This window comes from Notolabrus celidotus, chromosome 8 (genome assembly GCF_009762535.1).
Source record: "Notolabrus celidotus isolate fNotCel1 chromosome 8, fNotCel1.pri, whole genome shotgun sequence".
NCBI lineage: Eukaryota > Metazoa > Chordata > Actinopteri > Labriformes > Labridae > Notolabrus > Notolabrus celidotus.
Genome location: NC_048279.1, coordinates 28,225,048 through 28,239,476, shown reverse-complemented (window position 1 = coordinate 28,239,476; position 14,429 = coordinate 28,225,048). Strand labels below are relative to the sequence as shown.

The window sequence follows — 14,429 nt, the reverse complement described above, 5'->3', positions numbered from 1 at the left end:
TTGCGTCATTTGAGAAAACTGAGCCACTGTTGGTATCAGATAAGATGACAGAAACAATGCAAAGCTGTAGAAGAGGACTGACTGTAACAACGGCATACACCTGAAAAATGTACCCTCTTTATTTAAAGGGAAAAAAATGTAATGCATGAGGTGCATGAAACCAAAAAACATCCTATTAAAAAAGAGACTTTTTCAATTTGCAGCTCACCAAAACTTCAAGCAGAAAGTTGGCTTTATCCTTATCTTTTCACTCAGTTCATCGATTTAAGTCTCACAAAGGTGAATTTTTATCTTGCACAAACAACATATTTACTTATGTACAAGACAGTTGTTTTGTTTGAGCAAGATTATTTCTTATGCACATAAGATAACAAGTTGTCTGGGAAGTAGTTATACATGTGGTCTCTTGCCATGTGTGATAAAGCAGGAAAAAACATTTGCTTTTGATTCCCACATGCTTGTTATTCTGATTACACCATAAGCATGTTGGGTCTCTCAATTAGCAAAAGGCTGCTTGAATTTAAAAAAAAAAAAATTAAGCCAAATGTGGGATAGCATTGCTACACCACAATGATTAATATGGTGGCCTTGTAGGTCAATTTTGCAAACATACCACAAACATTTCACTCAATGCAAAAAAGCATTTAATGCATTGCAAACAAAATTAACAAAACATATATTTCATGAATCAGAGTTACATTTCTTCAATCACAAATGCAAAAAAAATCATGGAATGCATCAACATTTGTCCAAAAAAATTCCTTGAACACAATTTTTTTTACAAAAAACTAAAATATTTCATGAAATGCAGTAAGGTTTCACGGAATGCCAAAATATTTTACGAACAAACATTTTGAATTCAATGAAAAAATATTTTTGGTAAGTCTGCCAAGGTTCTCCCAGGCCCACCTTTTTTGGACATGTCCAAGGCTGTATACCTTTTGGTGTGAGATATTCAACTGGTTTTCTGGAATGTATGGCTGTGTGTTCAAACCGGACTCTGAGATAGCATTATTTGGGTATTCTCCATCTTTGTATAATCAAAGTCTCTCTGTGCAGAGCACTATCATGTATGGTATGGTAATTGATAAGAGAGTGATATTAAATCTCTGGAAGTATGACACTGTGCCCCAGTTCAAGACCTGGCTGTCTGACCTCACCTGTGTACAGTACTGCACATGGAGAAAATCCGATATGGCATGATGGGCAATCTTACTGAATTTTTCAACATCTGGCAGCCTTTTCTGATGATCTTACCCAATTGGACAGAGTACCCTGACAGTGTCTGATTTTACTGCTCACCACTTACCTCTCTTTAAAGATTTGTCTTAAGAAATATTGTGCTAGTGATGCTATGTAGAATAATGTAAGCCCTGTTTGTTTTGTTTTTTTGTGGGGTTTTTTTGTTTGTTTGTTTGTTTTTCTGTCTGACTTTATTCTTTACACTCTGTAAAACTTTCTGAAAATCTTAATAAAAACATGGTTTAAAAAATATATATATATATTTTTGGAACACATTGTTCATGAAACCCTAAAATATTTCATGAAATGATTTTGTTTTTTCTGAAATGCTTTTGAAATGATGTATTATTTTTTGTGAAACATTTTCGCATTTCATAAAAAGTTCGCGTTCGGCGAAACAATTTTTGGAATTGAGTAAAACATTTTTGTAACTAGTGAAATAATTTTTTGCATTCAATTAAATGTTTTTTTGTGGTTATGGAATGTTGTTGCTGTTGACCGTCAGAGCCACCATAATAATGTTGTAGCTAGGATCCTGTCATGATCCTCATCATGGCAGCCCTCCCCTCTCCCTCTTTGTGTGTGTGTTTTGTCATTTCCCTGTCTGTTGCTCCTCCTCCTGTGTCTCTTCCCCTTGTTTGTGTCTTGTGGGTGAATGTGGGCGGGGTTTCCATTCTGCAGGCAGCACCAGGTGAAGCCACTCAATAATCAACCCTCTCCTATAAAGACTCCGGATTCTCTCCTACTCGTTGCCAGATTGTACTTCAGTTTTCAGTGGTATACTGAGTCCGTGGCTCCTCAAGCATGTTTTTGTTTTGCTTGTCTTTGTGTGTGTCAAGCTGACGTCCTTGTGTGTTTTCATCTTGATTCAGAGTTTGCCGTGCCTGCTTCCCGCTCTCGTGCTGATCGCTTCCCTGTCTGCTGCTGAACCTGCCTGCCTTTGCCTGAGCTCCAGTTACCCTCTGTGGAAGGACACTGGAAAGAGGGACTGCTCCGCTCGTTACCCACGGCGCCATTACCACGGAGTTCACTCTAAATAAAACACTTGTATTTTCACAATCCAGCTTGCCTGAGTTCTGCATTTGGGTCCAGTCCTAGTGACAATCATAACAGATCCGTCTGATCTAGCTTGTTTGATATAGTGTGTTGAGTATACTCTTTAGCAAATACATATTCCCATTTGGATCAGTTGTGGTATTATAGTTGTGGTGCTTTGAGCCGCTCTGGAATCTTCAAAGTTCAAAGTGAGTTTCACTTTTTCTTCAGCTTGACTTACTACTGCCCCCTTGCAGTGTTTATCACAATATGGCTAACTTGTTGCTGATGGTCTTGTTTTTATGTAATAAAAAAGCATACAATTTGATTTCAGTCTGTTCCAGAGCCAGCTGAACACTCTTCACAGGAGCATTAATATCCTGACGGCAGGAGTTGGAGATCAAACCCTCAATTTTATCATCTTTGTGCGACCTGCTCCATCTCCTCTGCCAAAAGTGGCCCAAGTATACAATGTTTGCTGTAAAGCCACGATGTCTTAAAAAGTAGATGAGTTATATAGTGTTCTGGCTTAGTAGGAGGCACATAAACAGCATTCATGTACATCTGTTGTGGGAACTCTTAGTCACAGTTTTTTACTGCAGCATTCAGGTGTCATAACACACCCCCACATTTCTGACGAGGTTAACACACAAGTTTGCCGCTTATCCATGCTGTACATACGACTGACTTTAAGTTAAGCTGTGTCATTACAGTAACTGATCATTAATCCATCACAGACACTTATGATACTGCTCAGTTCGCACACAGTTCCATGTACTTTCAAATAATTAATGGAGATCTCTTTGCAAAAAAATGTCCCAACTTAACTTCGTAAAGGTCTAACAATACTTAGATAAAATAGTTTAAAGAGGACAACACATTTTTACAGGCAGTGAACAGATGGCCACAGATTCTTGGAAATATATTCATATTTTATCAATTATTGTAGTTCAATTTTTTATATTCTAAATCAATATAGAGATATGATACTTTGAATAAAACTTTTTCAAATCAGTAATATTTTCCTGATTTTTAAGGTAATATTTGTTATAACAGATCATTTAGATTTCCATGCAACCATCAGATAATTGAAATTATTCAAATAATCGTTGAATAGATGCCAATTGTATTTTGGCTTTTGGACAGAAAGATGCATCGTGGAACAATGCATGGATAGAAGGTTAGATGGATGGATGGACGGAAAGATGCATGGATTGAAGGCTACATGGATGGATAGATGGATGGATGGACGGACGGACAGAAAGATGCATGGATGGAAAGATGCATGGATGGATGAATGGATGGACTTTCCTGATCACAAAGTGGTTTTGTGTGTATTTGTTATGTATGTGATTGTGAGTGGGTTTACATCATCTTCAGTACTTGTGATCGGATTCCCCGGTGCCTTCCACATGTCTTAACCAAAACTTTCTCACACTGATTATTTGGCAGATTTATCAACCTGAACAAAAGATATTTTATTTTCCAACAGTGTGATGAAACTTGATAAAAAGCAAAGCAGTCAAGGGAGAGGTTTTGCCCTTCAAATCAAATCTGTAAAACACATAGGGGATGAAGTTTCAACCTGTTTTCAAACATTTCATATTTGACAAAATCAGGTAATGGACTTTTTTTCCATGTAAAAAGCTTGGCAATGTATTTAAATGGCAATAAAAAACAGGATTTGTCACTTGTCTCCTGAGCTAATTGTTGCATCTTGAAGCTATTATTGCAGGCAGGACTTTTTTACAATTACAGACATGAGTATAGTCACTAACAACAGATAAACTAGATCGATTACAAGGACTGTAGGAGGGCCTTTTATTGCATGCACTCGCTCAACTTTTGTTTATGAATAACAATGGCGGCAATTAAATCACCACCATAAATATAATGTGGACCTGTTAATCCTTTTGACATTCCAATATGCCTGAAACCTGATGACGTGATACACATTTCTGACAGCAGGTTCACACTATTACATTCTTTAACAGGAGGCCAGCATGTTCTATAATTGGCCACCAAACACTGAAGGGACATAAAAAAGGCAAGCTATGAAATACTTTTCTAAGTCTTGAGAGCTCAACTTATCCCCCCTCCTCGCCTCGTTGATTCAGTCCTGTTAACATGACATTTGTGCCGCTACCAAGCACTACATGGTTAAGTGTTGATTCTGTGTTTTGATGTAGAGTCAGGAGTCTTCAAGTGTCTGACTTCCTGGTTGACTTTTCTGCTCCATGCAGCTTGAGTCAGTCAAACAGTGACTCCATCAAAAAAAGACAAGGCTATCAGTTTTAGAGGAGCAGAACAGAGGAGATGCTTCTGAGAATCATCGGTCCTGTGTCTCAAAGTATTAATTGAGCAAAGCATTGCAACCATAAAGCAGTGGTGTCTGTTGAATAAAGGGGGTCATTCACACCTGGTGTTAATATGCCTCCTGTGTGATCGGATCATAAGTGGACAGCACTAACTAACAAGTGCTCATCATTTTCATTACCATGCATCCCCAATGACCACTTGTGATCAGAACTTGCTTGCCAGATTCAAACACAAATAACAATCCATAAATCATTTCTGTTTGAAAAGACCAAATGTGGTGACAGCATGTTCTTCCTGTTCTTAACAGTACCTCATCAAGGTGTGTGCATCATCAGCTAGTAAGATAGGAAGAAGAACATAGCTTCTCTTAAAACATCAGAAGCAGAAGTTTAGCACAGATTAAATCAAAACAGAGGGCCTTGAGACTGCGATGACACATACTTTTCTATTCTCCATTGTCATCACTCTCGGTTTCACTGATGGTTTCTTGTGACTGCTTTGTGATTCAATGATACAATTGGCATACAAATTAGTTAAATACTTCTACTTCTGTTGGGAGCATTGTTCTTTGGCGGAATACGGCAAGGGACGTCACTTGAGTGGGCGATGCCTAATGTGGCACAGAACTACCAAGAAATATCCATCATACCTATGTTTAATTCCTCATTAGTACAGTAAGATTAAAGATGTCTACATGCCCATATAAAATGCACGGTCTGAAGAGCATAGCACAAAGTGAATTAGTGCAACTGCAGGCTCACTTTTATTCTTGTTTCAATAAAAGTTATGTAAAAACAGGTGGCGTTGTGCAGTTTTGGGTAGCAGCACACCCAAAGTATAATTCCCCCTTATACATTCTTCACATCATATGTCACTGGAGAATCTCCATGCTGATTGGCCGTCACATCTTTACTTTTAATTCCCTCACTGGCATGTTGGTATTCATGTTTGGTTTGAATTCTATATAGACCTCCCGTCTTACTTTCTCGATTGATCGAGTTAAGTCAACTTTCCCAATATGGCCCGTCTACCATCATTTGGCTTTAGACAGCCTCTTAAAAAACCAATGGGTGGTGTCTCTGAGACTATTTCCATGTTTTATACAGTCTATGGTGCTTACACACTGCCAGATGAATATTTATATCTAGATCTGACCTCAAAACATAATGGTGCGTTTAAACCTTTAGTCATAGTGTCTGCTTGTGGTCTGATACAAAACCACATGTTAATGCGAGCTGTAACAGGGGTCACAGGCAATGTATTCAGAATTTGGTACCAAATTGTAAGAAAAGGATTTTATAATAATGCATGTAATGCACGTGTTCCACTTCTTGTACGGCACAGTTTTCTAAATTACCGCTTAAGATTCTAACCGTATATCCAATATTTCATCAGGTTTTGCATAATAGCTTGGAAAACTGACCCAGTCATGAGTACAAGGTGTTCTGCAGTGTTCTTGGCGCTAACACTCAGCCTGCTTTGTTCTTTGATATATGAAACTCACATTACTTTTTGCAGTGACTGAACATTGCCTTTGAACATAAAGTACTAATGCACAACAGTTGCATATAATGTCTTCTTCCATTATGTGAAGTCGCTCAAACAGATTTACACTGAAAAGAGTTTTTTCCCTTCACATAGCAGAATATCGTTGACATTCTTATGATGCCATTTTGACACACTGGAAGCAGTCAGAGTCCTCTGTGGCATCACAGATACACTTACATAGAGGTTTGATTCTCAGGGCAGCAGATGCATGGATGGGGTGATAATTACTTTTTTTAAGGTGTTGAATTTAGGGAGGGAAACAGGAGCACAGCTGAGGCTAATTGTAAAGGGAAGTGTTCTGTGCTGGTATCACTTTCAGGCTGAAGGTCAGGACATGTGCTGTCAGACTCTCTCTTGTAATGAATAGCGTGGCCCAAAGGAAAAAGTCCAAAAGAGCTGGTGGTGGGTGGATGGGGGGGGGGGGGGGGGGGGGGGGGGCTCAAGGTGGTTTTCCTTTGGAAATTAATGTTGGTGAATGTTCCCTCCAGGCAGATAATGTTTCAATGGATTTCGGGATCACTGCAGAGAGTTTGCTCTGGAGATTTGCACTTAATTGATCTTTAAATTTACTGTTTCACAACCCAAGTGCACCATATTGATCATAAGTATTCATTTAATTCAGTGTGAGGTTAATTTCATTCATTAAGACCTTAATGAAGACCTTCTATTCAACACCCATTATACAATGGATACAAAAATACATGAATAAATAAATGATAAATAAATGTGACTAGAGCTTATGAATTGTGTGTATCACTTTGGTCCATCTCTTAGAAAGGCTCTTTGGTTTCAGCTGTAGTCCTGTTGTTATTTTAAAATGTGTATTTAAATATTAATAATGTATAGAGTGTGTATATAGGCCTCATTATATTCTGTATTATACTGATGATTAATATACACTTAATCTGAATCCAATTTCTAAGAAGTTATTAAAGATTAACAGCAAAAATCTGCAATGCATGAAAGATGTAAATCCATCCAATCGCCCTACCAGATTGTCCCTCTATGAAGTCTTTCTGCCTTTTCATGATGAGGGGAGTGGATATTTTTATGCCTGGCCTTGTCCTGGCTTTATCGCCAATGTAATTGAAGGATAGGCTTTCATTAGAGAGGTCCTATCGCAACAGTGAAGAGACCTGGCAGCTGTTTGTACGTAGGGAGATCAACACAGCCAAGCCATTTGCCGTGCCAAGCATTTCACATCATTGTGGATTCCATCATCGTTGAGCCCCGGGCGGACTGGACGGAAAATATCAGCCAGAGAAATAATTAGCTGAGGGAGGACTTCTTGTGACCAGAGACCCACCAGCGGTCCTGCTTCTTGTGTGATTGTGTCTGTCCATCTGCATCTTGAATGAATATGAAATCTTCTTTTTATATTTGGGGCATTTAACTTTCCTCCTGCACCTCTCTTTTCAGTATATGTTTTAAAAGGGGTTTATTAGACCCCACTTCTGTAGTGCAAGTTATTTCCAGTGACTCTGTTGTGATCTGCTTTGTATTACAAAGCTCTATAAGACACTGGAGACTATTTGCATACAATATATGCATGTGTTTTTGATGTAAGTGGGAAAAAAGTGTCACATTTTAATACTGTTGAGTCTAGCAAGCTCTACTTAAATTGTCATTCAACATTAGGAAGTTTTGGTTTCATGAACAAGGCGTAGAATTTGCAGGAAAATTGTGTAAGAAAGACTTTCAATGCTTTGCTCAATCTGATTGCATCAGAAGACAAATATGAACAGATTTATTTTGGAATGGAATAGTTCATCAATTCTGACATGTAAAAGTAACCAATCCTGCTGATAATCAATGATCTAAGGCTGCTTAATACATTTTACACAATCTCCCAGTTTGAGACCCAATCATGCATCATTTATTTAGAAAAAATAATAAATTCTCCATCCATCCATCCATCCATCCATCTGCCATTCCATTTATCTATCCATTTATCCACCCATATTTCTTTCTATCTACCCACCTATACATCCATCTTTCCATCTATCTATGCATCCATCCACCGTTTCATTCATTCATCCATGCATCTTTCTATCTATCTCCCCATTAGAGACACATTAGAGGTTCTCCATTAAAGCACACTATCAAACTCTATGAAAACCATGCCAAGTTAAATACATTTTGCAGAATGATTGGAATGAAGGTTTTTATTCAGTGTTAACCAAGCATACATTTTTTTGATTTTCATTTTTCAGTAACTTCTTATAATCCTAACACCTCACTAAAACTCACATATTTCAGTTTGGACTTTTTAAAGGGAGCACAGGTGTCCGCATACTTGATCTGTGTGACCTTTTGCTGACTCATCCTGCTGCAAACTGGCCAACACCTACAAAGCTCTTCCAAACTCTTAGTCATGATTCGTCTGCAGAAGACTCAGGAAACTGTTTATTTTTTCACTCACAGATTTGACTTTCTTACACAGAAAGAAGCATATTATGAAATTATTTTTCTAAACTGATATGCCCAAACTACTGCTGTAACAAAAGGTTTCTATTCTGCTCTGATTTAATCTTGATACTGATTCTAATCTGATGATAACAAGGATTAAAGATCTAAAGATTAGATTAGAGAAGTACAAAATAGTCTGGTGTTATTTTCATCACACTGCACAGGCCCAAATTTCAGCATGCTGTGACTGTCGCACACATTCACAGGCGCAGAGATTAACATATGTAATGATTTGATCTTACTGCATCCATTTCAAATAATTTACTCACAAGCCCCCTCTGGGATGCTCTCATTAGTTTACGTCAAGACTACTTTAACCTCTCAAAAGGCAAAAATCCAAGGTGAACCGTCTTCAAACCATCAGAGTCACAACATGCAGAGCGTCCCTGTGACACAGATTTTGATTAAGTGAGTCAATTGGCCCACAGAGGACACTTTTCTCCCATTGACCCTGCTGATGTGTCATCAGCAATAATCTCAGATTGTGTTTGATAGGATGCACTCCTTTCATCGAGCAGAGGCACTGATCTGCACTCCCTGACACCCTCATCTCAACATGCTTCAGGAGGATTACCAGATGATTTGAAATGAGGGCCAGCTGACAGCCTGCAGTAAGTGTAGATGAATCAGAGTGTGAGGTTTCATTCAGAGACAGCAATCAGGAGACAGGAAAGAAGGAGGGAAACTGATAATGGCTGAATGCTGTGTATGTCTGTAAGTGCAGGTGCTTCTATCACAAAGTGAGTTACACCGAGGCTGACTCTTTGTTTCGATGAATGCAGTTACAAAAGTCAAAAAGGTTTATATCAGTTTGTGATATTTACCCTTTCTTTTAAGATGCTAGAAATCTCCTAATCACATTAAAGCTGGGAAACAACTCATCCACCACTGTGTTTCTATGTACAGCTGCTTGAACTTCAGAAGAAATTTAAATTGATCAAAATAAATTGTATACAGTTCAACCTAACATATCATGTAAGGAAGATGATTGTATCAACATTATTCAACCCCTAAATTGTATTTATTTTCTATGGATACATGAGTCTTCTTGTAATTTTTTATTATTGTTTTTTGCTTGTCTCTGACTTCATATATTTTCTCCAAGTTTTAGCTGCCATCTTTGCCAGGTTTCCCTTTCAAATCAGGTCCTCAGCTGACTTCTTGTCTTCTTCGAGCTAGAAAGAAAATGAAAAATGAAATGTTTGAGTCCTGTATCAACAAATCATCATGCTACAGATGACTTTTACAACCATTTCTATAACCTTAAATGAGTCCCATACAGCAGAACAGGCATGTTTTTTTATATCAGTTTGAACAGGTTTAACATCACAAACACAAAACAGAAGCAACGCTCTAGGACCTTAGCCACACTACTACCTGTGAATAAACTATTACCATCAAACCTGAGATACATGTTTCTGTGATGGCATTATAAGTTAAGAAGTCACCGCACCGCCTAGTGGTGAGGCAGAGAACTGCAGCTAAAATCAGCCCTGTTTGTTATTGGTCAGTGTGATCACATGGTTTGGTTAGAGGCTGATATCAGCTACTGTATATTGTTTGAGGAATTCACTGAAGAGCATGGCCAACTCAATCCTTCGCATCCACCTGTGTTGAGCCGCTGAGAAGCTTTGTTTGTAAGTTTATCTTACTTCTGTGATATGTTTGAACAAGTATTGGAATATATTTTGTTGTTTGTTTGGACTTTCATACATTTAAAGGATATTTTGCTAAATACCAGATCGAATTACATACAAATAAGTGTAATGGACAGATTTTGTCAGTTTTGATACTGTATTCAATGATATGCATGTTTTTGTGTGTATCTCTTTTTAGTTTCACAGATTGGGTCTGGCTCACATTGTAAGAAAGCTGTAAGATAAGGACAAACAAGTAAACAGCCTGAACTTTACTTCTACGTCTGAGTCTTCATTCAATATGTTTAAGGCCCAAGACATCTGTTTAGCTATCTGTCACGTAGTTCAGGTTTACGGACGAAGGGGACAGAATAGTTTCAATACGGTCTCAATCCTACATCAAAAGTACACTGGAGTCCTTTGAATATTGTATATGATGATCTTTCAGTCAAATGCTTAGGTTGTAGTGACAGGCTGAAAGTCGCCAGTTAACAGGGTCACTCAATAAACCATAAAACCAACGTCTGCCTTTACAGTACATAAACATACCGTTGGCTAAGTAAAGTAATGTAAAAATAAAAACCAACATACACATCAGTGTTTCCAAACTAGTCATCATAATAAGCAGTATTGCTTGTTCAAACCTTTTTCCTCTTCTGTCGTATCTGTGATTTTAAACATAAATGTTAACTAAGAAGTGGCTGAATGCTAGCGTTAGCTATGTTAGCTGATGGGCTGTCAAAAATATTTTTTAACTTCAAATATGTCCGATCTCTTTCCCAATTATCACCATCTATTGTCTTTGTGGCTGCTTATGAATTAAAGAGCTGGGAAATGACAGAATCAAGACATGATAATATTTGAGCTTCCCATTCCATGCAGGACATAAGAAGACAGCCGCTGTGGTAATATTACATTTGAAAACGTTAAGATTTACAATAATAAGACGAATTGGATTTTGGTGCTTGTTATGGTTTTGGAAAAGAAGTATTGCCTGGAGGTGAAGGACAAGAATATAGTGGTGAGTTGTACTCAATGTGCAGGACGGAAAACCAAGTCCCCTGCCAAGACGAAGAATTCTAATCTCACGAAGCACCTGGCCAAACTAAACGCTTCTACCAATAGTTCCCACAGAGCCTGGCACTCTGGTATGTAATTTCAGTCCAGACATGTTGCTCTCAGTTAAACTTTTCACACTCACTCTCCATCTCACTTCTCCGCCTGCGTGTTTCTCAATAATGTGATGTTATTTCAGGATCAGCTCTTACATACAGCAAGCTGAGAGGGCAAGTTCATTAAAGTCATTATACACTCAGATACCTTTTTCAGCTTCTGATTTTAAAAGGCTACAGAGCTAAATATATCAAATCATGTAGAACAGCTTGTTACCTGGGATGAAATAAAATGTAACCCAAAAAAAAGACAAAAACATCAATAATTCACAACAATTCAGTATGCTACTTTGTTAAAATAACAAACTGATTTGTGTGAAGGTGTTCATTTAGATTTGGAAAACCTCACTGCAGTTTGTAATTCTGGGTGGAGCACAAAATTGCTTAAATGATCAATAGTTCCATGACACATCACCATCTTGTTAGGTGTCAATACATGGAACTTCTGCCTTCATAGTCAAGGTGCAGCCGAAAGTGCCTGAGCATTCGCGGTCCTCTTTTCTCTTCTGTGAGGGAATTTTTAACTTCCAACGTTAAAAAAAAGTTCAACATTAATGTCACTTCCATTATTGTTGTGATGCAAAGTGAACATATAATGTAGGAGTGATTCATACTTAAAGGCCCTGTGAGGAATTTTGAACTGGCTGAGAAACAGACTGGGAATGATACCGATGCCTCTTTATGACCTTCAGTAGCAAACAAGATCATCAGCAGCAACACTGACACTTTTTCTGTTGTCATTTTTAATGCCTGAAACCACCCTGAGGGGGTAGGTGTCAGACCAGATGATGGACATCTCGCTTCAGAAACAGCCTTTATTTGACTGTTTTCATGGAAAATAATCACATTGCCTGATAAAGTTGATTGTTAAAAGACAACAGCATGAGGTTTTTGTTGAAAACACTACTTTTTGCATTTTTAGGACAAGAGATAAGAGGTATCGCTTTGTCCACAAGGGGCGCCAGAATTGATACAAAACAAAAGTTCCTCACAGCAGCTTTCACCACAACTCATGAATGCAGTGCTCACAATGTGTTGTCTGAATGTCAAGCACGACCTGAGTGCTAACGCTGTACTAGTATTGACATTTATTAAATACGTTTCCATTGAAATCACCTGCTGGTGGAAGTTGACATCATAGAATATAAGTTCAGCCATTATTATAGAGTAGAGTTATCACCTCTGACAGGAACTGAACATGTAGAAGCTGCCCGGAGCTGAAGCAATATCTATACCCCCATGGAGTTGTCTCACTGGTGGTGGAGGTGTTAGCCGATGATGACGTCTGAAGCTGATGAGCTGAAGAAGAAACTGATGAAACTTCAAAGACTGGGTGGTGATGGAAAGATGGTTGATAAATCGCCCAGGGATGAAGAAGCTGAAGGATTGCAAAGACTGGGCTGCAATGGCGAGATTGCTTAAGATGACGTCTTGGGCTGATGAAGCTACAAAATCTGGGCAGTGATTGGGAGGCGGAGGGTCGCACGTAGAAAGAATTGAGGAAGAGAGAACCATTTTTAGAATGGACGTCAGGAATAGGATAGGCTAACAATGAGGGTGTGTTGCAGTGCTAATGGGTAGATATTACCAAGCGATGAGGCTACTGATGACGACAGGAAATAGGAGTGAGCACAATGGATGAAGGGAAATGAACAATATCATAGCATGCAGGACATAGTCCACTTGAGCATAACTCGTCCACATCACCACAGCATGTCGTCATGGTGCTTTCAAATGGTGTCTGCCATTTTGCCTGTGTGCAAAGAGAAGAAAAAGTTTTTGAGTTAGGGAATCAGCTTGTGGCTCTGCTTTCACTGTGTGGGAGAACCAGGCGGCAACCCCCGGTCAAAAAATATGAGTCCAATGTGGAAGTGCTAAAAACTGCAGTTCATGGAGGATCTGCTCGAGGCTGGCTCCGGAAGTACCAGAAACCACATACACACCAATTCAAAAAAGCCGATCTTTACAGTAGAAATAAACATGTTTACAGCCTGGTACAAAAGACAAGTGTAGTCTGGGTAGCTTATTTCTCGGTCGGCACACACTTAACAGGGGGTGAATTTTTTTGTAACGCTGCAATTTCAAAGATATTGAGATTACAAGTCTTCCAATGAGAGGCACAGCTGACCTGATTGACAGGCGGGAACACTGAAGCTGTTGGCTAGGAGGCTCAAAGCCCGCCTCTTTACATTACAATCGCTCGACAGCAGCAATATGGCTCCCGCCGACAATTACCCCTGAAACAGATCGGTGACGTCACGGATACTACGTCTATATTTTATACAGTCTATGGGCCCATCTCTTTCCTTCACAGAGCTCAGACGACTGGATGGGTCACGTCACGGATACGACGTCCATTTTTTTACACAGTCTATGATCAGACCATGTTCCGCTCTTGTTCCCGCCATACACTACACAGCAAACAATGTGCAACGGAGCTGAAATTGACCAGATTTCGAAATCAGTTTTGTGACTCAAAAAATTGGGTCAGAATAGTATTTATGTACAGTGAATGCCCAGCCTAACTGGAGGTAAAGGCCTTGTTGAGCCAGCTTATTTCAAGTGTTTAAAAATGTAATTGGATTTGAGGTATCCCCCTCTGAAAACATCTTCAATAACTGTGACACAGTCCCAGCAAAAATAAACTAATACTGTCTCTACAAAAATCTGATTTAATTATAATGAGTAGTTCTTGTAACTAGAGCAGTGTGTTTTTCCTTTTTACCTTGACATGTTTCGACTACAAACTTCCTGCAGTCTTCTTCAGAAGAGTCACGTGGTGTTGTTGTGACTTCTCAGTCAGCTGATTTATAGAGGTCCATGTCACAACAACACCACCACATGACTCGTCTGAAAAAGGCTGCAGGAAGTTTATAGTCGAAACACGTCAAGGTAAAAAAGACAAAAACTGGTCTGGTAAGAAGAACTGTTTTATGATAGTACACCGTGTCAGACGTAATTAACCTTTTTGGAGCAGATTTTTTTTTTATGAATACTGAAAAAAATC

General features: G+C 38.8%; 2 long non-coding RNA genes across 2 annotated transcripts; one reads left to right on the top strand and one right to left on the bottom strand.

Annotated features, from left to right (window-relative positions):
* Positions 1-8,288: 8,288 nt before the first annotated feature.
* LOC117817671 lies at positions 8,289-14,226 on the bottom strand. Its single transcript, XR_004632174.1, has 4 exons — positions 14,148-14,226; positions 13,011-13,175; positions 12,603-12,876; positions 8,289-9,788 (listed from the first exon to the last, which is right to left on the bottom strand). It is a non-coding gene; the product is annotated as an uncharacterized LOC117817671 (long non-coding RNA).
* Positions 10,082-10,525, top strand: LOC117817672. Its single transcript, XR_004632175.1, has 2 exons — positions 10,082-10,250; positions 10,450-10,525. It is a non-coding gene; the product is annotated as an uncharacterized LOC117817672 (long non-coding RNA).
* Positions 14,227-14,429: the final 203 nt, after the last annotated feature.